We start from the raw sequence: 27,705 nt of genomic DNA on the forward strand, positions 1-27,705 counted from the left end.
ACCAACAGAACTTTATATTGGGTACTTGATAGCTTCATGTATAGATACAGGGCCTAGATCTAGGTTCCAATCTGAGTCAAATCCTAGAAGACAAGGATCAAAGTCATGCCTACCCTGTGATGAGTATATGATGAAGAGTCTCATTTTGGTTTCCAAGACACAGGTATTCACATGACTAAAGCTACCACCCAACTGTCATCGAACTTCAAAAGCTGTACAAGATGTGCAGTGGTGACGTGTATCGATTTTAAAAGACATAGGGAATGCCAGCAACATTTCCTGTGCCATTTCATATCATTTTTAATCTGTTTTTTTCCCCAGTTTCATCATTAGTGCACCATTATGGGCATAATCGAAAGAGAAGGGCGCCCATCTTTCGACACAAATCAGGAGATGGGCGTCCTTCCCTCAGGGGCACCCAAATCGGCATATCGAAAGCCGATTTTGGGCATCCTTAACTGCTTTCCATCGCGGGGAGAACCAAAGTTCCCAGGGGCGTATCGGCAGCGCACCGAAGGAGGGACGGGGACGTGCTTAAGAGATGGGCGTCCTCAGCTGATAATGGAAAAAAGAAGGGTGTCCCTGATGAGCATTTGGCCGACTTTACTTGGTCCAATTTTTTCTCGACCAAGTCTCGAAAAGGGGCCCGAACTGACCAGATGACCACTGGAGGGAATCAGGGATGACCTCCCCTTACTTACCCAGTGGTCACCAACCCCCTCCCACCCAAAAAAAATGTAAAAACATTTTTTTTGCAGACTCTATGCCAGCCTCAAATGTCATACTCAGGTCCACCACAGCAGTATGCAGGTCCCTGGAGCAGTTTTAGTGAGTGCAGTGCACTTCAGGCAGGCAGACCCAGGCCCATCCCCTCCCTACCTGTTACACTTGTGGTGGTAAATGTTGAGCCCTCTAAAACCCACCAGAAACCCACTGTACCCACATCTAGGTGACCCACTTCATCCCTAAGGGCTATAGTAGTGGTGTACAGTTGTGGGGAGTGGGCTTTGGGGGGCTCAGCACACAAGATAAGGGAGGTATGCATCTGGGAGCAATTTGCGAAGTCCACTGCAGTGCCCCCTAGGGTGCCCGGTTGGTGTCCTGGCATGTGAGGGGGGCAGTGAACTATGAATGCTGGCTCCTCCCACGACCAAATGACTTGGATTTGGTTGTTTTTGAGATGGGCGTCCTCGGTTTCCATTATCGGCGAAAACCAAGGTCGCCCATCTCTAAGGTCAACGAACTCAACATTTAGGTCAACCATCTCTTAGGTCGACCTAAATGTTGAGATTTGGGCATCCCTGACTGTATTATCGAAACAAAAGATGGACGCCTATCTTGTTTCAATAATAAGGGTTGCCCCGCCCCTTCACGGCGCCATCCTTAGAGATGGTCACCCTTAGAGATGGTCGTCCCCATTCGATTATCTCCCTCCATGTGGCACAACAACACACACTATTGAGTGATAGTGTGCACTATTTATAAATGCAATATTAAAGAATGTTGGTGCATAGTATATGAGAGAAAATAGTGCACCTTCGATAAGTAGTGCACACTGTAACTCATTAGTGCACTTTATTCAGCCATAGTATGTGCTATTGAGCCATACACGTGTCCTAACGGACAACAATGAATGCTGTTGAGCAGTAATGCGCACTAGTAATGACATTATCCCAGAAATGAAAAATACAGGGAAAAAACCCCCAAAACCCCATAAACAACACAGAAACTAAACAAATCATTAAAAAAAAAAAGAACCATTTTGGGCTTGCATATCCCTAATGCAGGGCGTCTCAGCTCGTCCTCAGGGCACAACTAGTCAATCAGGTTTTCAAGATATCCACAATGAATATGCATGAGATAGATTTGCATTCCTGACCTCCAAGATATGCAAATTTGTCTCATGCATATTTATTGAGGATATCCTGAAAATCCCACTGGCTTGGTGTGCCCCAAGGACTGGGTTGAGAAACAGTGCCCTAATGCATGCCCTTGTCCAGTCTATAGAGGTAAACCCTCCAGAACTAGGCTGGGCACATTGGCAGGGGGAGTAAAAGAGATAGATTGCATTGTCGTAGTTATGCCCACTGAATAAAAGCCAAATAATTTTACTTTTTTATTATCGTTTTCAAATAATCTAGAAAAACTCAGAGGGAAGTGTAGGCAGAGCATATTATATAAACAATGAAGAAAGCTTAATTCAGAGTAAGAAACCAAATTATACATTTTATACATACAGAACACTTAATAGTGAGAGATTATGTCAATCCTTAAGGAAACAAAAAACAAGGGAAAAGATTTAATTTAATTTCATATCATGATCTCCAAATCCCCATCTAAAGCTAATTACACAAACCTATGCTCTAATTAACCATCAAAAGTTTTCCCAACAAGAAATTACTTTAGCTTAGTGGGATCCAGAAACCATATCTGTTCCCCTTATAGGAAGTCAAATGCTTACATGGGAATCTCAGGAAATAAGCAGCACCAAGATCCAGCTCCTGATGAAGAAAATTTCTCCTCTGTATACTAGTGGCCAAGCAAAAGTGTATGTTTTGATCACAGAATTTATCTTCCTTCTTACAAAAGTAGGTCTTTAAGACCATAACCTTATCCATGAGGAGACCTTATCAGGGAAGTTCTATCAAGGACCTTATCTTTGGACAACTCTAAGAAAACCAACATATCTTGGCTATTTGGAGAAGCCACCACATCACTGACTTTCTTGGCACTGTCTGGGAAGGGCCAGATGGTCTGGAGGTGGAGCTGAAGTTGTCCAAATATTGCTGATATTCAGCTCTGGTACCTCGATAGCCATAGGAGCCAACTTTTCAAAATTATTGGGAGTGCTAAGCCCAATGGAAATAAACCCCTCCATGAACATATACAAGGAATTTTCTCAATATTGGGGGAGCTCAAGCACCCACAACGTCGGTAGCACTGTTCCCTCAAAGCTGAGCGGGACTCCTCCACCTACAGTCCTGCCAGTAGGTGGTGCTGTTTTGCTATCATATTTTCAATAGTGAGGGACAGGTAAGCTCTGCAGAACTCCAGGAAACCTGCCTGTCCCTAGCAATTGAAAGCACAATATAAAAACACCAGCACCCACTGGCAGCAATTCAGTTGAAGGACTCCCGCACAGTTTAGAGGGAACAGTGCTGGATAGCTATTTTGTAGTTTCAGTTTACCCAGACGCTTATCCAAGTGTAGAAAAAAAGGTGCCAGTACTCATTGTGGGCAGAGTCACCACATATGACTCCACCCCTATTATAGCCGCACCCATAGTTGCCACACCCCTTATACCAGCCATAGCGCATATAAGCAGACATCATTGAAAATATTATACTAGTATAGGAGAAAAAAATAACGTGATTTTTTTCATTATAAATAATTTCTGTAAGCTGTTACAGCTCCAGTATACCCAGTGCAAAATAAGACAGCAGATGTAAATTCTCAAATTGGACATATTCCAGACACTAAAATGAAAATAAAATGATTTTTTTCTACCTTTGTTGTCTGGTGACTTTGTTTTTCTGATCATGCTGGCTCAGTATCTGATTCTGCTGCTATCTGTCCTCTTAACTCCGTTTCCAGGGCTTCCTTTCCATTTATTTCTTTACTTTCCTCCTTTCTTCTTCATTTCTTGCCCTAGATCCGTAAGTAAAAGCTGGGTCCTCCGCAGACTTGACTGTCCAGTGGATCCAGCTTCTGCCTATTTTCTACATCCATGTGCAGTTTTTCTCCTCTCTTCCTTTTCCCTCATCTCCTTCCTCTCTCTTCCCTCCCCTCCATCCATGCCCATCATTTCATCTCTCTCCCTTCCCTCTCCTCCATCCATGTCCAGAATTTCTCCTATCTCCCCTCCATTCATGTTCATCTCACTTCCTCTCTCTTCCCTCCAGTGGCGTACCAAGGGGGGGGGGGCGGTCCGCCCCGGGTGCACGCCGCTGGGGGAGTGCTGCGCGCCTGTCAGCTCTTCCTTTTCATGCTCCCTTTGCCCCGGAACAGGTTACTTCCTGTTCTGTGGAAGAGGGAGCATGGAAACAAAGAGCCGGCAGGCGTGCGGCACCCCCACCCCCAGCGGCGTGCACCTGGGGAGGGTTCTTTCGCCGGGGGATCGGGGGTTCTTTTGCCGGGGGGGGCGTCGTGCTGTTCCAGGGGGGCGCTGCACCCGGGGGGGCAGGGCGCATCGGCGATCTGCCCCGGGTGTCAGCCCCCCTAGGAACGCCACTGCTTCCCTCCCCTCCATCCATGTCCAGCATTTCTTCTCTTTCCCTTCCCTCTCCTCCTTCCACCCATGTCTAGCAGCCCTCCTCTCCCCTGCCCTCCATCCACCCATGTAAAGCGATTCTCTCTTCCCCCTGCCCTCCACCCATGTCCAGCAACCCCCTGTCACCCCTGCCCTCCACCAATGTCCAGCATTTCTTCTCTCTCCCTTCCCTCTCCTCCATCCACCCATGTCTAGCAGCCCTCCTCTCCCCTGTTCTCCATCCACCCATGTCCAGCGATTCTCTCTTCCCCTGCCATCTACCCATGTCCAGCGACCCTCCTGTCCCCCTACCCTCCACCCATGTCCAGCAACCCCCCCTGTCCCCCTGCCATCCACCCATGTCCAGCGATTCTCTCTTCCCCCTTCCATCCACCCATGTCCAGCGACCCTCCTGTCTCCCCTGCCCTCCCCTGCCATCCACCCATGTCCAGCAACCCCCCTGTCCCCCCTTCCATCCACCCATGTCCAGCGATTCTCTCTTCCTCCCGCCATGCACCCATGTCCAGCGACCCTCCTGTCCCCCTGCCCTCCCCTGCCATCCACCCATGTCCAGCGCGACTCTCCTCATTTCCCTGCTCCCCCTCCCTCCAGCCACCCATACCATCTGAGCCCCCCTCCCCGACCCAGTCCCCACCTGCCTACCAGCTCCGTGCCGATGACCCTCTTCTTCTGCCACCCGGCACCGTGACCCAGCCTTTAAAAAAATCCACGAAGCGGCGGAGCGGTGCCTCGCGTCTGCCTGTAAAAGAAGAAAAATTGCCTCGTCGGCCGGCCTTTCCTCACTGTGTTCCGCCCTTGTGGAAATAGGAAGTTACGTCAGAGGGCAGGACACAGTGAGGGAAGGCCGGCCGACGAGGCGATTTTTCTTCTTTTACAGGCAGACGCGAGGCACCGCTCCGCCGCTTCGTAGATTTTTTTAAGGGCTGGGTCACGGTGCCGGGTGGCAGGAGAAGAGGGTCGTCGGCCCGGAGCTGGTAGGCAGGTGGAGACTGGGTCGGGGACGGGACCTACAAAAAAAGGTGCCGGTACACCGTACCGGCGCATACCGGTACAAAAAAAAGCACTGATTTTAGTGGTGCCTGGATAATTTCTGGCTGTCACTCTATACCCAAATATTGAGTGCCAGTATCTGGGTACATAATATCCTGGTATAACTTTAAATACTTTGATGGGAACTTTAAAGCAATATTGACCTCAGAGTTTAAATATCTTACAAGTGCATTCACTCTGCAGCTCCTCAGTACCTCTCCACTCTTATCTCTCCCAACATTCCTTCCTGGGAACTCCGCTCATTGGGTAAATCTCTCTTATCTGTAGCCTTTTCCTCTACTGCTAACTCCCAGACTCCATTCCTTTTATCTTGCTATGCCTGGAATAGACTTCCTGAGCCAGTAAGTCAAGCTCCATCTCAGGCCATCTTCAAATCTAGGCTAAAAACCCACCTTTTTGATGCTGCTTTTAACTCCTAACCCCTATTCACTTGTTTAGTACCCATGTTTTATCATTCCCACCTTAATAGTGCCCTTATTCCTTATTTGTCCTGTTGTCTGTCTTAATTAGATTGTAAGCTCTGGTAAGCAGGGACTGTCTCTTCATGTTCAAGTGTGCAGCACTGCGATTGTCTAGTAGCACTATAGAGATGATAAGTAGTAGTGGTAGTAGTATGGAGGGGAAGGTTGGATTGTAAGCCCTCTGGAGGTAGGGAAATTCTTCCTCTACCTGAATGTAACTTGCTTTGAGCTACCACTGAAGGCATGAGCTAAATTTCCTTTCCAACTCTCCAAAAAGAAGGTACACATATTAATCCATAGGGCTTGTGAACAAGGTCTTGAATCCCAGAGATTGTTGATCATGCTTTAGCCTTCCCTTCCTCATCTTCACATACACTTGAGGCCCCTCAGTGGCACCAAAAGGGCATGTTCCTTTGACCATGCACCTACAGCAGTGCACTTGTAGGTGTTCTACTGTGGGCCTGTTCTTAAATGTCTCTTGGGCCATTTATGATGACTTTACCTGAATGGGCTGCCCAGATCTCCCAGTTCTCAGACTGTTGTACCTTCCTCCACCAGCAAGCCCTGATAGTATACACATAACTTGGTACAACAAGTGACACTCTCTCTCAATAAGCACTGTCATAGATCTGACTTAAATACCTCCTAAATCATTTCTGATGACATCATCACAATGAGCTGCCTGAAATGCTCAGATCTCCCAACTCCCTGGCTGCTGAACTCTTCACAAGCAGGACCCGATAGCACACCAATGGCTCAACACAACAACGGGTGGCATGCGCTATCACCCAAATTCCACTTTCTAGTAAACTCAGTGCAGTGCTTTTCACCAGCACTAACTAGAAGACTTGCAATGTTTCTATTCTAAAATTTACAGCCATGTGTGGTACAAGTTAGCTACATGCAAAGTCCCATAACTTAAAAACTGGCTCCTTAGAATTAATTTCTTCTATTATTCATTGCAATTTGGCAGGCAAAGGTGTGGTAGAACTCATTATGATTAACACTGTTTTATTGATTTAACAACTCAGTTAATTATTGAATATTTTTGTACCTTTTAATATTGAGAAATTCTGTTCATTTCTTAGCTTTGTTCTTTGAAACATGCAATTAATTAGGGAATTGCTGCTTTTCATTTGGGCAAGCTTATTATGCTTGTCTGATTTTTTTAGTGATCCCTCCTCCCACTTTCAATATAACAGAAGGGGGAGGTTGAAAAGGTGGAAAGGAGCTCCTAAGAGGTTTTGCTTCTGCATTTTTAAACCTAATTTCAATTAAGAATATTAATTTGTTGGAGAAGCTGCTGTTCATACTGTGAGTGCTAAAATCATTACATCAAAATGAGTGTGACTATATTGGGTATAAAATACAATAAGATATATAAAATCAGATAAGAGGAAATATATTCACCTGTATTCTTCTACAGGAAACAGTTTAATGCCCAAACTTATATTCATAACCCACCTTCCATGGAAAGGCAGGTTTGTGAATTTCAGAAATTGACTACAAGTTGTTCAGTCTCCCTGTTGATCTATGGGAACCAAACTCTGGCCAAAGTCGGTGTGTTGGACCGATTATCTACACGTGATATCTTCCCTGCATTTGAAAATTGAAGTTAAGTTTGAAATTAAGTTTATAATCCTCTTCACATTTTCCTGGATCCGTAGTCAGTTCTGTGAAGGTTTAGCACTTCTTGCACTATAAAATGAAAGGGTTTTTACGCATAAGTGACGGCTTTTACATGAGCAATTTTTCGCGTTGTGGCGAACATTTCCGCATGATAGCACTTTGATGTGTTGAGGCATTTGACCTGCACAATTTATACACTACAGAATCAAATTTTGACCCCTGAGGCAGGCGTCATTTGACGCCGAAACACGGCCCATGTCGGGTCACCTGTCAATAAAGCACTCCTGTTGTCCTAATCTTAAAGGCCCAGTGTTGCCCTTTATTATAGAGAGAAATCTTGTGTGATTCCAATTTGTATACTCTCTTCCTTGTTGCCAACATGTATATTTGCAATGGTATAATACCATTGCAAATATACATGTTGGCAATTGCTTCCATCATATCTGGGTAAAAATAGACAGGATTAGGTTGGGAGGAGAAAGTATTTGTGGTGATTTTCAATTCAGTGTACATACTTTGCACTTGCTTTAATGCAGCTGCAAAATTGTCCCTGCCCTGTCCACATCATCTGAATTTTGAAAAGAAACGTCTATGGGGATTTTTTCTTGAAAATGATTTTGCAGGCCCATGGATAGTATCAGTATTGACATCACCATATATGCTGTAGACTGTTTCTTCCTTATCTTTGCATAAGCAAGAGGCCTCTTAGTGACACTAAAGAATTGCGACCCTTTGATCATACTCCCTGAGTTGCACTATCAATATAACAGAAGGGGGGAGGTTGAAGAGGAGGAAAGGAGTTCCCAACAGGTTTTGCAGCTATGTGCACCATGAGATTGTTCTTTAAAAAAACAGGCTGTCATTTGAAATGAATGTTGTTGGCTAATAATAGTGCTCCCTATTTTTGAAGAGTGTGCATTATGGGATACAACTTAATTGTTTAACTAGCCAATCGGTACTGATTATTGGCCAATAGTGAGTAATTATTGGCACTAATTACCACTAATTAGAATTTACACACAAAACTTCCTAAGCATATTCTGTAAAGTGATGCACTTAAATTCTAATGCACTGATCTCAATAGGGGGCATGGCCATGGGAGGGCATGGACGGGTCAAGGGCATTCCTAGAAACTATACACAATGTTATAGAATATGCCTGATCTGTGCCTAAGTTAGGCAAGAGCACTTACACCAGGTTTTACTTGGCATAAATAGCCATGCCTAAATTTAGTCATGGGTCGGGGCACTATGTATATTCTATAAACTGTGCCTAATATTTGGTACAGTCTATAGAATAACACTAAGTGTGTTTTTTCCATGCTGATTTTTCCAGCACCATATATAGAATCTAGTCCTAAATCTGTTATAGAATAGTAGCATAAGTTTCTAGATATGCGCCAAACTTTAGGTGCAACCACTTACACCATGTCTATGGCTGGTGTAAATGATGGCACGTAAATGCAGTAGTTGGGTGTGTAAATTGAACTATTCCATAAAGTGAGCACAAGAATAGTTGGAGCACCCCTGACATGCCTATGCCCCTCCCACATTAACACCCCCTTTGCACATGAATAAGAGAAATGTGGAGGAGTGGCCTAGTGGTTAGGGTGGTGGACTTTGGTCCTGGGAAACTGAGGAACTGAGTTCGATTCCCACTTCAGGCACAAGCAGCTCCTTGTGACTCTGGGCAAGTCACTTAACCCTCCATTGCCCCAGGTACAAATATGTACCTGTATACAATATGTAAGCTGCATTGAGGCTGCCATGAGTGGGAAAGCGTGGGGTACAAATGTAACAACAACAAAAAAAATTAGGCACGCTGTTTACAGAATAGGGGCGATTATGCATGCAACATCAAATTAGTGCCAATTAGTTATTGTTAATGCCAATTATTGGAGTTTAATGCCAATTAGTTAATTATGTTACATTCATAACTGGCAATATAAAATAAAAGTGGGAGGACAACCAAGGATGCCAAAAACTGAGAAGATGTATAATATAGAAAAGTTTATTAAAGTGAAGAGACTTGACACAATGTTGTGTTTCGGCCGTTAGGCCTGCATCAGGAGTCTTATCTGCAGACTTCTGAACGAGTAACGATGGCAAAATCTTCAGGAAAAGATGGTCTTTAAAAAGACCATTGTGGGAGCAAGCTTGCTCATGTATCTCGTACTGCACACTTACAGCTCAATTGCATGCCTAACTTTGGGTGTCATTTACAGAATTTGGGGATATGTGCATATACTGCACTGCCTTTGCACATAGTGCTCACTCTTTTCCCCCTAGGATGCATGCTTCAACTTTCGCACACGTACAAACCATTGCACAAGCGCACCCTATCAAGAAAGAGTGTGCACTATGAGCTAGATTCAGTAAACGATGCTGAAAAATAGGCTCCAGGAAAAACCCACGCTCAGCGCTATTCTGTAAAGAGCTCTCTGCTTAGTTTCAATTCCCACACCCAACTCTGGCTGCGAGGACTTACACCAGCTGAAGCCTGGTGTACAAGTTGGACGCACATCCTCCATGCTCTATAATACTGCACTCAAAATAATTGGAACACCCTTGACCCACCCTTGCCGCCCCCCCCCCCCCCCCCCCGGCCATGCTCTCTTTTGGGTTTCACACTATGAAAGTCGGGTGTCTATTGTTATAGAATAGAATGCAGACAGATGTGCTCACAACCCTATTTGGTGCCAATTAACATCAGTAATTTGTTGTTAGCACCCAATTATTGAGTACTAATGTATTGTTAACCAATTAAGTTGCATGCATATCTCAGGATCACACCAAAATTTGGGTGACCTTTATAGTATCCAGGGGTATTTGCAAAGAGAGAACACTATGTGCACTTTTTAAAAGGGGGTGCACTATTAATGGCATTCATTTGAATCGAAACAAATTCCAAACAAAAATGACACAACAATTTTCTGGGTGCCCATCCCTGGTCTTAATGACTCCTCAGCCACTTCTGGTGACTTTATTACAAAGAGCTTGTCACAAAACACCTAGCCACCCTCCTGGGATACCCTGCGGCCACTTGGAGGGTCTATCCCCAGCATTGCTCAGGTCCGCCTGCACTTGCCACTTGTGCTTTACACTAGCACCCTCCTCCCACCGACTGGGTCCCAACCACCTCTAGGTGAGTCTCCTGCTCTCAAATTATGCCCAGTGATTTCTAGGTTACTGGGGTCACACTCCCAGTAGCCCGACAGTTCCTGGAAAGTACTCACAGACCCAATACACAAACCACCAGAATTCTTAGTCAGTCTAGACAAGCAGAGGCAATAAACTAAAAATGTTTATTTTCATGAAAAACTAGAGCAATGAACAGAAAACGAGCAATCAGCAAACAGTAACAGGTAACTGAAATATGGATCAATTATAACACTATCTAAATAGTACCTGGGGAGATCAGGACATGTAGCTGCTCACAATGGTTCACAGGGCCTCAGCAAAGATTTTTCTCCCTTTTCTCCCTGGCTAAGCCTGGAGAAAAAGGCAGTACATCATAGCTGAATTTTGAGCTCCTGAGCCAATCAGAACCTAGAACAACAAGTTTTAAAAGTAGCTGACCATATCACTGCAGGTTACCTCTTATCCGTGTTAACTAAAGAAGGAACAGTCAGTTCTCTGTTACAGCTTTAAACATAAACATACACCACCTACTGGCCCATCTTCCAATCCTTGCTCAAAGCCCACCTCTTCAATGTCGCCTTTGGCACCTAACCACTTTACCTCTATTCAAGAAATCTAGACTGCCCCAACTTGTCATTTCATTCTTTAGATTATCAATAGAAATCAAACAAAATATTTCTATTGATAACCAAAGAGTGGACTAACAAGGCTACCACACTCCTCATCCTTTAGATTGTAAGCTCCTATGAGCAGGGACTTTCCTTTTTTGTTAAACTGTACAGCGCTGTGTAACCCTAGTAGCGTTCTAGAAATGTCAAGTAGTAGTAGTACATGCATTTCAAGAATTAGTTAAGGCAGTTTTACAGGCTTTAAAACCCAATGTTTTATCATAGAGCTGTTTAGCCTCCCCAGATATTCAACTTCTGCATTCTCCTCCTCTTGCAAGGCCAGGCAGCACACACACACACATTAGAGTCTGGCACAACAGCAGGTGGCAATCTATCTCTCAGTTTGCACCACTTCTGGTCTGGTCTTAAATATCTACTCAGTCGCTTCTGATGACATTATCATATAATGAGATGTGAGGTCAGATACAGGGAAATAACTTCAGCTAGATTCTCCCACAGTAGAGGGTTTAAATTTCAAACTCGTATCGTGATCCACTTTCTGTGAAAAAGCAATTTTATTTTTTCTCTTTTCTATAAGTGGTTCATATTCTTTCTCTCTCTCTCTTTCTCAGACAATGTTCAAACAATATAATGTGGGACAATGCATGTTTACTATTGCAAAATAACATTTTGACAATTATTTCCCCTGTGGGCACAATTAGGTTTAAAGTGCAAACTTGTATCCTTTATATACAATACAAGTTGAGATTGGAATGCACAGACTCCTTACTTCAATAAATAATCAACATTAACTGTGGGGTAATAATGGTCTACCGGGGACAGAAAATTTGTTCAATGTCCACAATACTTATTTATTTATTTACAAGTGTTTGATATACCTCTCTTAGGGGCTGTTTTACAGACCGGCAGTAAGCCCAATGCGGCTGCCAACGGTAGTCCTGCCCCGAGCATGCGCCATTTCTGGTGGAAAAGAAAACCCCAGAAAATAGCTAGCGCGGTGATAACCCGGCGGTAATCGGGCATCACCATGCGCTGCCCCAGTTACCGCTGGCTTAGCACAGGAGCCTTTATCACCACCTCAGTGGGTGGCGATAAGGACTCCCCACTGCATGGTCATGCGGTAAGAGTTATCTCACTGCGTGGCCATTTTTGGGGGGAGACTTTTACCGGCTGTGGTAAAAACAGCCCTCCTGGTGCATGGGAAAAACATCCCCCAATGCTAGCGCAGGGCCCTTTTTCCTACAGCTTGGTAAAAGGACCCCTTAATTCCGAAGTGTAGCGTAGCAGTTTAATAAAATCAAAATGGTTTCACAGTAGTTTCAAACAATGGCGTAGCTACGTGGGGCCTGGGGGGGCCTGGGCCCACGTAGATTTGGCCCTGGACCCCCTGCCAACAACCCTCTTGACTCCCCTCCCACTGTCGCCAGCCGAGATCCTCTTCTTTCCGCAAAAGGCTTCCTTCTGTTTCTGACGTCCTGCACGTACAACATGCAGGATGTCAGAAACAAAAGGAATAAGAAGACCTCGGCTTGGGGGGGGGCTGGGGTCCCCTGCCAGCAAAGGTAGGTGACGGCGGGTTAGCGGCGGGAGGGGGGTCCAGAGGGTCGGCGGCGGGGGGGGGGGGCAAAGTTGGTGGTGGCGGCGGCGGGGTCAGAAATGGCGGGGCGGGTCAGCGGTGCCAGGGGGGGCTAAAATGTGCCCCCTCACCTCGGGCTCTGGACCCCCCTCCCGCCGAAGTCTGGCTACACCCCTGGTTTCTAAACTTACCTTTAGCTTTTTATCATTTTGCTCTTTTATACCTCAAAATACCTTTACTTAAAGTAAGATGTGTCATCTATTTAGTTTTCTTATTTCAGTTGTTAAAAAAAGAATCTTTCAGGTCTTCATAAATGGGAGAATCAGATTGCAGAAGGATCCAACGCCAGAGCTGCAAAGTTATGCAGTTTTAGGAGGGAGATTTTAGGCCAGTCCTGGATTTCTGACCATCCCTTCCTGGTGCATTATGGGATCTGCAACACTGATTTCAATAGGTAGAATTAGGGACTACAAATACCACACACTGCCATTGGGATGTAAGTTCAAAATTAAGGGGCCCTTTTATTAAGCTGCACTAAAATGTGGCTTGTGCTATGACTAGTGCATGGGTTTCCCACACACTGAGGCCAATTTTAGCATGGCTGTAATATGGCCGCATTTTCTATTTCCTGAATTAATGGCCACACATTAATTTCCCAATTAGCAAGTAGGTGGTAAGGATTCCTGTTCTAATCACGCACCAATGAGTGCGTGGTGATGTAAGTGTGCTAACCAATTAGAGCTGGGCATGCCTACTCTCTGCCCCCAAACACACCCCAGGTCGCTAAAAGAAAACAAGTATTTTTTAACAGAAGGGAAGCATGCGCTGATCCACAGGCAGGGCCGGTCTTAGGCAGGGGCAAGAGGAGTGGTCGCACAGGGCCCCATGGAGCTCCCTCCTACTCCCCACCACTGCTGCAATCTGACTCCTTGTCTCCCCTCCCCCCGAGCCACAGGGTGCCCTCCCGGCATATACCTGAGGCCGTCCTGGTGGTGTAGTGGAGTCTTCAGGGCAGGAAAGATCCCCAGTCTTTCCTGCCCACTGTTGGCGCTGATGCCTTGTTGCCGCATTGCTCTTTAAAAATGACTACCGAGACTGTTGGCTCAGGCAGTCATGTGAATATTTAATTACTGTTTCATTATTGCTACCAAGTATTACATATTAAGCTGATTTGTTTTAATTAATTTATCTAGTCCTTACATGCACACGCTTTTGCTTTTTAAACCCAAAGGTTTCCTATGATAGCATTGTGCATATTTGAATTAGTTTTTCTGTACAAGTTTTGCTTGATTTTTTTCTTTATTTGAAATTTAAAAAAATGTTTAAAATGCACCTTGTCAATGAGGGGCGGGGCTAGGTGGGGTGGGAGCCCCACCTAACTGGTCTGCACAGGGCCCCGCAATTGCTAAGACCGGCCCTGACCACAGGATGCCTGAGCATGCCCCGAAATAGTGTCTTTTATCCTACAGTAAGCACATGTTAGTGCTTTCTTCAGCTTAGTAAGAAGACCCATAAGTCTGCCTCAAAGGTCTCCCTCCTGGAACTGGGTAATGTGTCAGCTGTTCACCAAGACTTCAGTCTCTTATCCATTTTTTACCCCCAGTGGTCTCTGATGCTCCCCCTTCCCAGAACGAATTCTTACTGGAGAGGGGACTTCCTACTAAATGTTTCCTCATCAACACTGTTTGGCCTGCAGGAGTCTTAGCATACCAATCTCTACTCATAACAGAGAAAAAAACAAACAAATTCGAAAAGTCCTTTTCACTGAACAACTGCAACAATACCAAAGCAAATAAATTCAGTGGACCTGATATTCAGCCAACGTTATGCCACAAAATTCAATGTCAGGCCGTGTCCAGGCATCAATATTGAATTTCTAGGGCTTGCTAATGCTTAGCCAGTTATGTGCGATATTCAGCACTTAATCTGCTATTGGGCACCACATAAAGATAGGACTGACTTTTATATGGTCCTATTTATGCAGTTAACCTGGCTGAATCTGCCCTTCAGTTTGGTGCTAATTGGTTATTTTCAGGGGCACTATCTGGTTAAGTGAACTGAAAATTACTGGTTATCCACAAACAGGTGATTTAACCAGCTAGGAGCTGAATATTGACCCCAGTGTGAATAGCCAATAGATATAATTAAGAATTGACTCAGTTATTACTCTTAAAAAAATAAACATTATGAAAAATTAATAAAGAGGAAACTTCAGAACAATGTTTCACCCAATAAAGTCCACCAGGTGATTGATGAGCTATCTTTCATAAGGTACCTCAAAAGCACCACAACATAAAATGCTCTTTACTGCTCATCTACTGTGATAATTTCCACAGCCATGAATATAATAAGCTAAAGAGTCAAAACAAACCACTTTATAAAAATAGAAATTGATAAACACTATATGTGATCCATAAATAAGTTGCCAGTTCTAGAAACAGTCGATACCCTCCCAGCCACGTAGGGCTGGATTCACTAAATGCTGGTCAAAATTTGATGCTGAAAAAAATCAGCACTGAATGGTATTCTATAAAAGGAGTTCCAGGATGGATACCCTTTATAGAATAGTGTGTACCACCCGGATCTGCGCTCAACTGTGGGTGCGAGGATTTACACCAACTAAAACCAGGTATAAAACCTGGTGTGCAAGTTGACTTCAGATTGACACTATTCTATAATAGCTGGAGATGTAGAGGAATGACCTAGTGGTTGGTGCAGCGGCCGGAGAACCTGGGGAACTGGGTTCAATTCCCACTGCAGCTTCTTGTGACTCTAGGCAAGTCACTTAACCCTCCATTCAGGGGTGGTCCAAGACAACCTGTCACCTGAGGCAGAAAAATGAGCTCCCCCCCCCCCCCGAGCTCCCCTACCACCACCCTTCCCCCAAATTACTTTTCCTATTCTTTTCTTGTTTTTCAAAAGAAGGCAGCAGCAGCAACTCCCATACACTGCCCTGCCGCCAGTCCTGGCCCCTTCTCTCTGTTGCGGGCAGCCCGCCTCTCTGACATAATTTCCTATTTCCTCGGAGGCAGACCACCTGCAGTAGGGACAAGGAGCCAGGACCGCCAGCAGGGCAGCCTATGAGAGTCACTGCTGCTGCCTTATTTTGAAAAACAGGAAAAGAGAAGAAAAATTTAATTTCAGGGAAGGGGGTTTGGGGAGGGAAGGGCAGGAGGCAATGCCACCTCACAAGAGTGCTACCTGAGGCCCCCACCTCAGGTGGCCTAATGGTAGGGCTGCCACTGCCTCCATTGCCCCAGGTACAAAATAAGTACCTGCATATAATATGTAAACCGCTTTGACTGTAACCACAGGAAGGCAGTAGATCAAGTCACATCCCCTAATTCTACCTATTGAAATCAGTGTTGCAGATCCCATAATGCACCAGGAAGGGATGGTCAGAAATCCAGGACTGGCCTAAAATCTCCCTCCTAAAACTGCATAACTTTGCAGCTCTGGCGTTGGATCCTTCTGCAATCTGATTCTCCCATTTATGAAGACCTGAAAGATTCTTTTTTTAACAGCTGAAATAAGAAAACTAAATAGATGACACATCTTACTTTAAGTAAAGGTATTTTGAGGTATAAAAGAGCAAAATGATAAAAAGCTAAAGGTAAGTTTTGAAACCAGGGGTGTAGCCAGACTTCGGCGGGAGGGGGGTCCAGAGCCCGAGGTGAGGGGGCACATTTTAGCCCCCCCTGGCGCCGCTGACCCGCCCCGCCATTTCTGACCCCGCCGCCGCCACCACCTCAGGTGGCCTAATGGTAGGGCTGCCACTGCCTCCATTGCCCCAGGTACGAAAATAAGTACCTGCATATAATATGTAAACCGCTTTGACTGTAACCACAGGAAGGCAGTAGATCAAGTCATATCCCCTTTTCCTTCATAATATTGTGCACATTTTAAAGGAATGCCTCTGACACTCCCATGTCCCTCCCATTATTACACTCTCTTTGCAGATCAGGCGCTATTTTATAAATGGATGTGTAAGTGTGTTTTTGCGTTTCTGTGCCGTTTTGGCACCTTGCTTCTGATAGAAAGCTTTTATGTGTGGAAAACTCAGCATAGATATAACACCTACCATGATAGAATTCCCCCACTAATGTCTGCCCTTACTTTTCACTGTCGCTCGACATTGCGAGTTTTGTTTTTGAAACTGCTTCAAGGGACTCGGGTGGTGACAGACCCCCCCCCCCCCCCACCCCAATGAAGCTCACCTGGGGCTGCGGCAGAATTTGAGAAAAGGTCAACCAGATGTCTGTAACAATTGAAGATCCCTTGACAAAGCTTCAGCGAAACAGCAACCTGTTGGGATCCAACGAGTTGACAGATCTCAAAGATAAGTAAACCCTTTTTGCCTGCCATTTTCAGTGTGCTTGATGTATAAAATTGAAAAATGGTTAAAAATAATTGGACACCGACACTTTTAGAGCTCATGCATTAATAAGCAACACATTCGGAAGGATGGGGTTTTGTCTATGATTATAATAGTCACGGAAAGGGCTCCACCCACATTGCGGGTGTAGATTACATTATATCCCTGTGAGAGTATGAGACTTTCCCCTGACACACACTGGTTGTATAAGAGTTTGATAAGTCTACTATTGCTTTGTTTGAAGTCAAGTACTTATTTCAAGTAGACTAGAGTCGCATATATATTGACAGTTTCACTGAATAAAGATATAAGCATTAAAGAGAATTTTATGTTGTGGTGCTTTTGAGATACCTTACGAAAGATAGCTCATCATTCACCTTTATGAGCCATCTTCGTGGTGGACGCTATTGGATGAGACATTGCTCTGAAGGTTCTTCTTTATTTTAATTTTTTTTTTTCAAAATGTTCATGGTTTTCTTTTTAAGAGTAATAACTGAGTCAGTTCTTAATTATACCTACCTGTTGGCTGTTCACACTAAGTTTAAGTCCTAACAGGAGGCATGTGAACCTGGATTCCCTGTGGTGTAGCTCACAAAAGGGGATCTTTTGCAAAGCCACGCTAGTGTTTTTAACTCGTGGTAAAAATCAGCGGGTGGTAAATGCTGAGACGCTCATTATATTCCTACCATATAGGAGCTAACTTTTCAAAATTATTGGGGGTGCTAAGCCCAGTGAAAATAACTCCTCCCTGGACACATACAAGGAATTTTCTCAATATTGGAGGTGCTCAAACACCCACAGCACTCACAGAGTCGGCTCCTGTGCGTCTCAGCATTTACCACCAGCTGATTTTTACCGTGAGTTAAAAACGTTAGCGCCCAGAGTAAACAAAGAAGAGAGGAAATAAGTTCAAGGAAACCAAGTCTTAGTAGCCCATAACACTTATTCCAAAAACAACACAGATATGGTGCAATCGAAGAGTCAAACCTTGGACTTTTTTCCTCACTCCTGTTTTTGCCGTGTGTTTATACCCATGAGGAACTTTTCTCATTCTTTTGTTTTCCATAGATTACAGGATTCTAGCCTGGCCCATGGCTCCCAACTCTAAATTTATATTCCAAATTGTAATATGCTGCAGAATCTGGGGCCTGCACTGCCTTTCCCCGACACAGAGAAAAGGAGCTTTTAACTTGATAAACTGGCTTCATGTGCCTTGAGCTGTTGAACTAACAATGTGGAAGAATGAAGGGGCCTCACTCCGGGCTCTCTTTGTGTTAATGAGGATATCCCTGTCCTGACTGCAGGCTGTGATTGGTTCTAATAAGCCCCTAGACAGCACTCAAGACATTGTGTAAGGGTGGTAATGAGAGGTTGATAAATATGCATGGGGTAAAAGGGAGACGTGTGGAATGGAATATTTATATTGCAGCACTTGCTGGTTACTGAGCAAAGAGAATAGTGATGTGATGTATGGCTTGTGCCAGGAAGAAATATGCATGTGGAAGAGAGGAGGTGGCCAGGAGAACAGATGAGGACCTGGAAGGAAGGCCCAGTGGTTAATAGAGAACAGGGCGTGCTGCAGAGGAAGAAAGGGAATGTTGGTGGGAAAGAAGATTCAGAAGCATGAAAAAGAGGGTAAAAGGTGAGAATGAATGACAGAGAGGGAGGATGAAGAGCAGGAAGTGAGCACAGAGTAGTTACTAAACTCCATAAAGGTGATAATGCATGATTTTTTTTTACTTTTGATGCACGTTAAAAGATAACATCCCACATTATATGGCTTTAAGGCACAGTTTCTGTTGTGCAACATGATCTACTACAATCTACATAATAAAGAGATGCAAAGTATGCAATTACATCATTATTATGCAAATTGTTTAGCTTATGCATGCATCACTGCAGGGTAGTGATTCCCATGGTAAATTGCACCTTAGTAATTACCCTCTCAATGAATGGTGTTAAGAAGAAAGTAAAGTTTTACTTGCATGCAAGATAGAAGTCCCAGCAGGCTGTTCAGAACCAGAAATCAGCAGCGGAGAGTGGTGGCAACCTATTTATTAGCTGCTGGGGCATGGCATCCCTGCAAGCAAAGGTATGCCTAGCATGCCCGCATGAGGGGAGGGGGAGAGAGGCATACGTTACCCCTGCCTGTCCACTCCTGCCCCCCCCCAAAAAAAAAAAAAAAAATTGCAAGGCTACCTATGCCTGGAGAGAGAACCCATTGTTAAAAATTTACCAGCACACCCCTGGTTGAAAGCCATTTATTTTGCATGAGAGCCATGTGGATGGAGCGGAGCTGGGGTTTGGCTTACTGCCCCTTTCACCTGCATGGCTAAATGATACAAATGACAGCAACAATATTTAGGGATGGTGCATACAGTATGTTTGTAAACTAATGCTGCCTATGTGCCTTTATAAAATAGACAGCCAGAAGTAGCTCCAACAGCCTCAAATTCATACACACAAAGTTATAGATATAAACATGTGCACATACCCCCAAATTCTATATATGGCACCTTATGTTGTGCGTGCTAATTTGGCCGCATGGCCAAATTGCGCACACAACTTAATTAACAAGCCAATCAGCACCAATAATTGGTACTTAAGACAATCAGCAGCACTAATTGGCTTTAATTAGAATTTATGCACACAACTTTCTAGGCATCTAATATAATAAAACGCACCGTGAACGTTCTAATGAGTACAACGTTCTGAAGCCATCTGATGTCACTCCCTGGCTCTGGCTGTAGGGTTCGTGGCGTTCGTGGTGTGAAGCCACCCAGCCGTCTCTGCCCCGCCCTCGCGTCTAAACAAACAAATCCGGAAGCGAAGCGTCAGGGAAGGAGGCGGCGCTCCCGACGTCTAGCCTTCCCTTCGCTGTGTTCCGCCTTAAAAAAAAGGTGGAACACAGCGAAGGGAAAGCTAGACGTCGGGAGCGCCGCCTCCTTCCCTGACGCTTCGCTGCCGGAAACGCCACGGAGGTAAAGTTAAAAAGAATAAAAAAAACAAAAAAGGGATGCATGGATGCGAAGGGGGGGGGGGGAGAAGAGGGCGGGCCAGGCTGGGACATGGGAGAGAGAGGAGCATGGATGCGAGGGGGGGCCATGGAAGGGAGAGAGGGGACTTGCTGGAAAAGGATGAATGGAGGCAGCAGGGGACAGAGGAGCATGGATTGGGAGGGCAGGGCTCAGGGAAAGAGGGAAATTGCTGAAAAGGGATGAATGGAGGGGGCAAGGGTTCAGAGGAGCATGGATGGGCATGGATTGGGAGGGCAGGACTCAGGGAGAGAGGGAAATTGCTGGATAGGGATGAATAGAGGGGACAGATGGGCATGGATGGATATGGATTGCAGGGCAGGCCTCAGGCAGAGAGGGCAATTGCTGGATAGGGATGAATGGAGGGGCCAGGTGACAGAGGAGCATGGATGGGCATGGATTGGAAGGGCAGGACTCAGGGAGAGGGGAATTGCTGGATAGGGATGAATGGAGGGGACAGATGGGCATGGATGGATATGGATTGCAGGGCAGGCCTCAGGCAGAGAGGGGAAATGCTGGATAGGGATGAATGGAGGGGGCAGTGCCCATGGAGAGAGGGGAATTGCTGGAAATGGATGAATGGAGGGGGCAGGGGACAGAGGAGCATGGATGGGCATGTTTTGGGAGGGCAGGACTCAGGGAGAGAGGGAAATTGCTGGATAGGGATGAATAGAGGGGACAGATGGGCATGGATGGATATGGATTGCAGGGCAGGCCTAAGGGAGAGAGGGCAATTGCTGGATAGTGATGAATGGAGGGGCCAGGTGACAGAGGAGCATGGATGGGCATGGATTGGAAGGGCAGGACTCAGGGAGAGGGGAATTGCTGGATAGGGATGAATGGAGGGGACAGATGGGCATGGATGGATATGGATTGCAGGGCAGGCCTCAGGCAGAGAGGGAAAATGCAGGATAGGGATGAATGGAGGGGGCAAATGACAGAGAAACATGGATGGCCATGGATTGGGAGGGCAGGGCTCAGGGAGAGACTCACTCTCTCTCTCACACACTCACACTTTCACTCTGACTCTCAAACAGTCACTCTCACATACACTCTCCCAAACATACACACTCCGAGGAAAACCTTGCTAGCGCCCGTTTCATTTGTGTCAGAAACGGGCCTTTTTTACTAGTATTCTATAATGCAGTACACGTAAATTCTAATGTGTGCTGTCGAAAAGAGGGCATAACCATGGACAGGGAATGGGAGGGTTATGGGTGTTTCAAAAAACTATGCACACTATTATAAAATACACCCTATCTGCGCCTAACTTAGGTGCAGGTATTTAGGCCTCGTTTTAGGTGGCCTGAATGGGTGTGCCTACATTTTAGTAGCAAACACAGTGCATGCACATATTCTATAAACTATGACGAAGCAACAGAAGTACATTCCAGAAAGATGGTGCTGTACAATAAAGGTGCACTATCTTGTGGAGTCAAATCTCGCAATATGGACAGATGGAATATGTAAATGATGATCAGTAAGAGAACATAAACAGGAAAAAAAACCTCCATGCCAGGGAAACCAAACAGGAGAAAGTAGAGGCTGATCAAAGGATGGATCCAACTCAGGAGATGTAATCAAAGTATACTTTATTGATGCACATATGCAGGGACCCGACATGGTCCGTGTTTTGGCATATCTTGATGCCGGCATCAGGGGTCAAATCAACAATTCTAAAAAAACAACTATTCAAATATGTGAAAGTATTAAAACGGATAATGTTCAATCCGTTTTTATACTTTCACATATTTGAATATTTCTGCTTCTTTAGAATTGTTGATTTGACCCCTGATGCAGGCATCGTGATATGCTAAAACACGGACCATGTCGGGTCCCTGCATATGTGCATCAATAAAGTATACTTTGATTACATCTCCTGAGTTGGATCCATCCTTTGATCAGCCTCTACTTTCTCCTGTTCAGTAAGAGAACATAGAAATCTGGGAGGTGCATAGGGGACTACAGCAGAGAACAAGCAGGAAGGGTCACTTGTATGGAGAACTTTGTGTCTGAGAATTTTAAACTGGATGTGATAGAGAACTATTGATGCACATCTTGTTACTAGCTGTAAGGGGCATGAATATATTAACCCTAGTAGGGTATTTCTTCATTGCCTGCCCTTTAAGATGTGTATAAAATATCATATATCCATTAAAATGTTTAAAGCAAGGCAGGAGGATGCGCCTCAACTGCTGAATGAAGCAGTTGTTTTATATCAACCAGTACATGCACTGCATTCCTCAGGATATGAATTTCTTTTTGTGTATCTACTGTACAACAGATTTGGTTGGATTGTGTTCAATGACGGGTATATTTCTTTGCTAGCCTCTTGTTCTGGAATTCGTTGCCATTTGAATTGTGCTTAGAGATGCAGTTGCTGAATTTCAGAAAGTAACCCATACCCTTCTTGTCTCTTTAGAGTTTAATGGGTTTGCTCATTTTTTAAAACTGTATTGTGTTAGAAATTATCTGCATTTTCTTACTACACATTCAGTTAATTCGTGCTTAAAAAAATTGTTGCATACCAAAATGATTTAACATACTTTAGCCTATGAATTAGCATGTACTAAAAGCTTTTTATTAAAACAAATGTGTGACAAGAACAAAAAAAATGCAAATTTCATGAAAAAAAAGCCCAAACAAACCTAAAACCTTTCCCTGTGTTTCCATCTTAGGTCTCTGTTATGCTTTTTTGTAATCATCATTTTTTTTCCTTTTTGTCATATCTAAGTGATTTTGTGATCCATGTCCGAATTTTGATAGACTAAAGTATATAATATGTGTTCTAAATAAGCAAATCTCATTTCATATGAGCTGATTTGTGACTCTTCCAAATATGACTGCTTTCAGCCTGATAGGAATTTCCAAGGACTGTTTAGAGAATTTAGGGGTCTTTTATGAAAGTGCGGTAGCAGTTTTAGCGCATGCTAAATGCTAGAGACCCCCATAGGAATATATAGGCATCTCTAACATTTAGCGCACACTAAAAATGCTAGCACATCTTTGTAAAATGACCTCTTAATATCTAACCTAAAGAAGGTTCTATCTTGGAAAACTTGTCAAAAAAGTAATAAGTTGGGGGAATAATTATCAAGGTGGGCTACTGTTAAGATGTGTTATTTTATATGCTATTTTAGTATGGGTCTCATTTTATGCAGTAAGCCCTAGGTTACTAATAACTAGGGTTAACAGTAAAATAACACATCTTAATGGTAGTTCATAACAAACTGTATCACCTTATTTTCCTTTCTTTTGTTTTATTTCTCTTTATTATTTACCACACTACTTTAACTAAGGAATTTAAGAATTAGTCATTTTGCTGTAAGATTTATGACCGGACTGAGGACACGTGTATTGGTTTCCATATGTTTTAGTGACTTACTGAGCAGAGCTTTCTCTTGTGGTTCAATTGTCGCAGTAGTACAGAGTCCTACAGAGCTACAGGAATAAGGATGGAGACTGATGAATTTGGAAGGGGGTATGAACAAAGGAGAAGTGAAGACCCTCACAGAGAGGGCAGACTGTGAGTTGAGGTGGAGAGGTTTCACTCTTTTGCTCCCTCCCATCATTTGCAGGGGGTGGGGTGGGAGGGGGGGAACTGTGTGGATAAATAGGTGGCTGTGGCTTTCCAGTGTAAATAGATGAGATGGTTAATACAGGGTCATGTTGACTAAAGTGAGGTAAGCAGTTAGCACAGGTTTTAACATTGTTTAACCATAAGTGCTAGCCCATGCTAACGCCCTACACCCATTAAAACAGCCAGTGCGGTAAAGGTTCCACACTAAGGGTTCCTTTTACAAAGGTGCACTGAAAAATGGCTTGCGGTAGTGTAGGAGCGAGCATCAAACAGTACAAAAGAAAGAGGAACCTCTCGCAGATGGTGTCCAGGAGAAATCTTTATTAAACAACAATCTTCAATAAACAATCAAAGGGGACCCGACACGCCGCGTGTTTCGGCCCTAACAGCCTGCTTCAGGGGTCTAGGAATCTAACATGTCAAACATATTCCCAAATAAGTCGTGAAGTCAAATCTCCTATTAGTAATCTTTCTGTGTTCAAAGAGTGCAGGCACAAACTGACTTGTAAAACGCTGTGTAGAAGGTAGTGTAGGCACAGGTTTTGGACGCACTCTGATCCATTTTTCAGCGTACCTGTAAAAAAGGCCTTTTAAAAATTTTTGTCGAAAATGGATGTGCGGCAAAATGAAAATTGCTGCGCGTCCATTTTGGGTCTGAGACCTTACCGCCAGCCATTGACCTCACGTGGGAACCGGGCGGTAATGATTTACGTGCGTCAAATGCCACTTGGCACGCGTCCGCTATGCGCGTCCAAAAATGAAAATATTTTCCGGATGCGCACCAAAAATGAAATTACCACAAGAGCCACGTGGTAGCCGGGCGGTAACTCCATTTTGGTGCGTGTTGGGCGCGCAGAGATACTTATGCTGCTTAGTAATGTGAGGTAGGGCAGGGACTGGATAGGGGATGTGCAGAGACTGAATTTAAACACTGCAGTCAGTGTGTGATAGATAGCGCATGCTTTCCCCCTTTCATTCCACCACTCTTTCTTGAAGAGGATCTACTCAGATTACATTTGCAATGAGTCCTCTACAGACTTCATAACCAAACTTTACTTTTATTCTTAACTAATACTATCCTTTCTTCAATGATATGGAGTTCCTGTCTCTACTTATTTCCTTTTCTTTCTTTCTTTTCAAACCAGTGTATGTTTAGTATGTTTACTGCTAAGTTATGCTTTATTTGTTATGGTTATGGTTTGGTGTTAATTCAGGTTTTCAAATAGATGACACGCTATTTTCCGAGGAGCAGAGAAATATAGATTAAAGAAGTTTTTTGATTTATCCAATAAGTGGGCACAAATTCTCACCGGTGTATTATATCACACTGCAACACCTGAGATTGATCAAGACCTCTGAGGCAGGCCTTAGGGCCGAAACACGGCCGGTCGTTTTTAGAAACCCAATAAAAGTTTTTGGCATCCTCCTTGGTTTCTCCTCACTTTTTTTGTTTCACTTCTCATGGCAGCATGAGGTTTTTACCTCCTTTTTTTGTGATATTTGGTGTATGTCCTTTAGCTTTTATCTCTATTTTATTTGCATATTATAAACTGCCCTGAAGGGCCCCCAACCTAGGATGGTATATCAAATTTTTTTAATAAACTTGGAAACTGTCAAACGTACAGTCAACACAGGTTTACCTAACACCACTCAGTAGGTTGCATTAGGTGAATTCATGCTCATAGTTTCTGAAAGTAACACGTTAGAAAGTTTGTCTGTGAGGAAATAGCAGGGAGATACTGGATAGGCCCCCAACAGTTATTGCAGAGTCCTTTGCACTTAAGTGAATTATTTTTGGCTGTTAATCTGTGTTAAGTGCAATAACCTAACACTGTGTAGTAAACATGGATACTGTAGAAGACAGAGTGAATAGATACAGCATTTTTAAAGACAGTGATCTGTACAGTGATATTTGATTCCTAATTTCTGAGCTTCTGTGAGCTTGAATTGCGCCGTCCTGCTCTGTCAGTTCCATCTCTTTTATCTCAGCAACCTGATAAGGGCTAACCAGGCAAAACGTCTCATTCTCTTGCAGCTTGTAAGGGCCTAGATGTCAGAGTTGTTTATGAGAAGTCAGCTCACTCTTCCACTTGCTTTCTTCCTCATCTGCTTCCCCACAAAAAGGTTCTTGCCATTTTTCAGCCCTTTCTAGCTCTGAAGCACCTCATCTCCCTCCCTGTCTTCCCATTGGCCCTCCTGCCTGCACAAATGACTGTGAACTGTGCAGTGAGAACGATGAAAACTCAACTATTCCGTCTATCCAACCTCTAAAAAATATATGAACACTCAGTAGCATCTCATAGGAAACAGCAGTTTTTTAGGAGTGGGGTGGGGGGGGGGGGGGGAGAGGAAGCCTCAGAATTCATTACAGCACTTTTTTTTTTTTGCTCTTTCATATTCAATCATTGGCATAAAACCTCCCATGAAACATTTACTCATTCAATTTTTGTGATTTTTATATTTATATATTTTAAAACAAAGAACTTAGCTGCTATTAAGTTCCATAGGTCCACCTGATGATGGCTAGTGTTAAGTGACTCAACCACTGCTGCATCAGGGATTTTAAAATAGGGCAACATTACTTGTGGCTTCAATTTTCAGAACAATTTAACAAAAAAAAAAGTGCTATATTGAATTTTGAGACTTTTCCTCCCAAGAGCTGCTGTTTCCTATGAGATGCTACTGAGTGCTTATATATTTTTGGAGGTTGGATAGACTGAATAGTTGAGTTTTGATAATAGCTGGCCATTCCTCTTTCTTCTTCAGTGAGATTCATGTACAAGAATTACTAACACAGCTACCCAAATGCCCTGTGTAGATGGTTTGTTTTTTAGTACTCATAGATTAACGCTTAAATTTGAAGCAGATTATTATTTTTGTTATTGGGGCCATTACTGCTTCTAAGTTGTTGCTGCTGGACTTCTCTCAGTCCTTGCCACCTTGAGTTGCATACCCCAGTTTCTCCTCAACACATTCTTTATCAGTCTGGTTTCACTGCATGGCATCCTTGCTTTGTTATTAAAGAGAGAGAGGTTAATGCTGCAGAGATGAACTGTTGGAAGATTGTTTTTTTTTTCTCTTTTAACTGTGGGATGGAGCACATCCCTGTTATCTTTGCATCATCCACATCCTGAAGAGCCCTTACACTGAGTCACAGGTTATCTGCATATACAGAGCACAGATTTTTAAAAGCTGCAGCAGAGGCTGAGTAGGATGCCAAATGGCAGGACTACTTAGTTACTGAACTCCAGTCCTGATTTTGAACTTACCCCAAATGTTGTGGTATTTGTAGTCTCTGATTTTACCCATTGACATTAGTGCTGCAGGTCCCATAATGCATCAGGATAGAGTTGTTAGAAATCCAGGACTTGTCTAAAATCTCTCTCCCTGAACTGGGTAACTTGGCAGCTCTGGAATAGGAGCAAAGCGGGACATGATGAGCGTACAGCAAAGCGTTTCATGCTGTTCTACTCTAATCACCCACCCCCAGATTCTATATAGGTCACCCAAACTTAGGCACTGGAATTTGTGTGCAGATCCAAGATCCGTGCATAACTTAATGAGGGAATGGGCGCCAGTTGGTCATTTAATTGGTGCTAATTGGTGTTTGATTGAAGTTGGGCGCAGATCTCCCCTGCGTGCTAGTCTATAACTTGGCGCCTAACTTTTCCTGCACCCAACCCAAAAGGGGGCTTGGCCATGGGAGGGGCATTCCCAAAAGTCAGACACCAAGTTATAGAATAGTGCCGATCTGCGCCTAACTTTGGGCATCAGACTTACACCTGCCCAGCGTCCTAAGTTAGGCACAACCTGTGCACTATGCTAGAATTCTATAAATGTCAGGCACCCTGTGGAAGAGTAGCCTAGTGGTTAGTGCAGTGGACTTTGATCCTGAGGAACTCAGTTCAATTCCCACTGCAGCTCCTTGTGACTCTGGGCAAGTCACTTAACCCTCCATTG

This window comes from Microcaecilia unicolor, chromosome 1, assembly GCF_901765095.1.
Source record: "Microcaecilia unicolor chromosome 1, aMicUni1.1, whole genome shotgun sequence".
Taxonomy (NCBI): domain Eukaryota; kingdom Metazoa; phylum Chordata; class Amphibia; order Gymnophiona; family Siphonopidae; genus Microcaecilia; species Microcaecilia unicolor.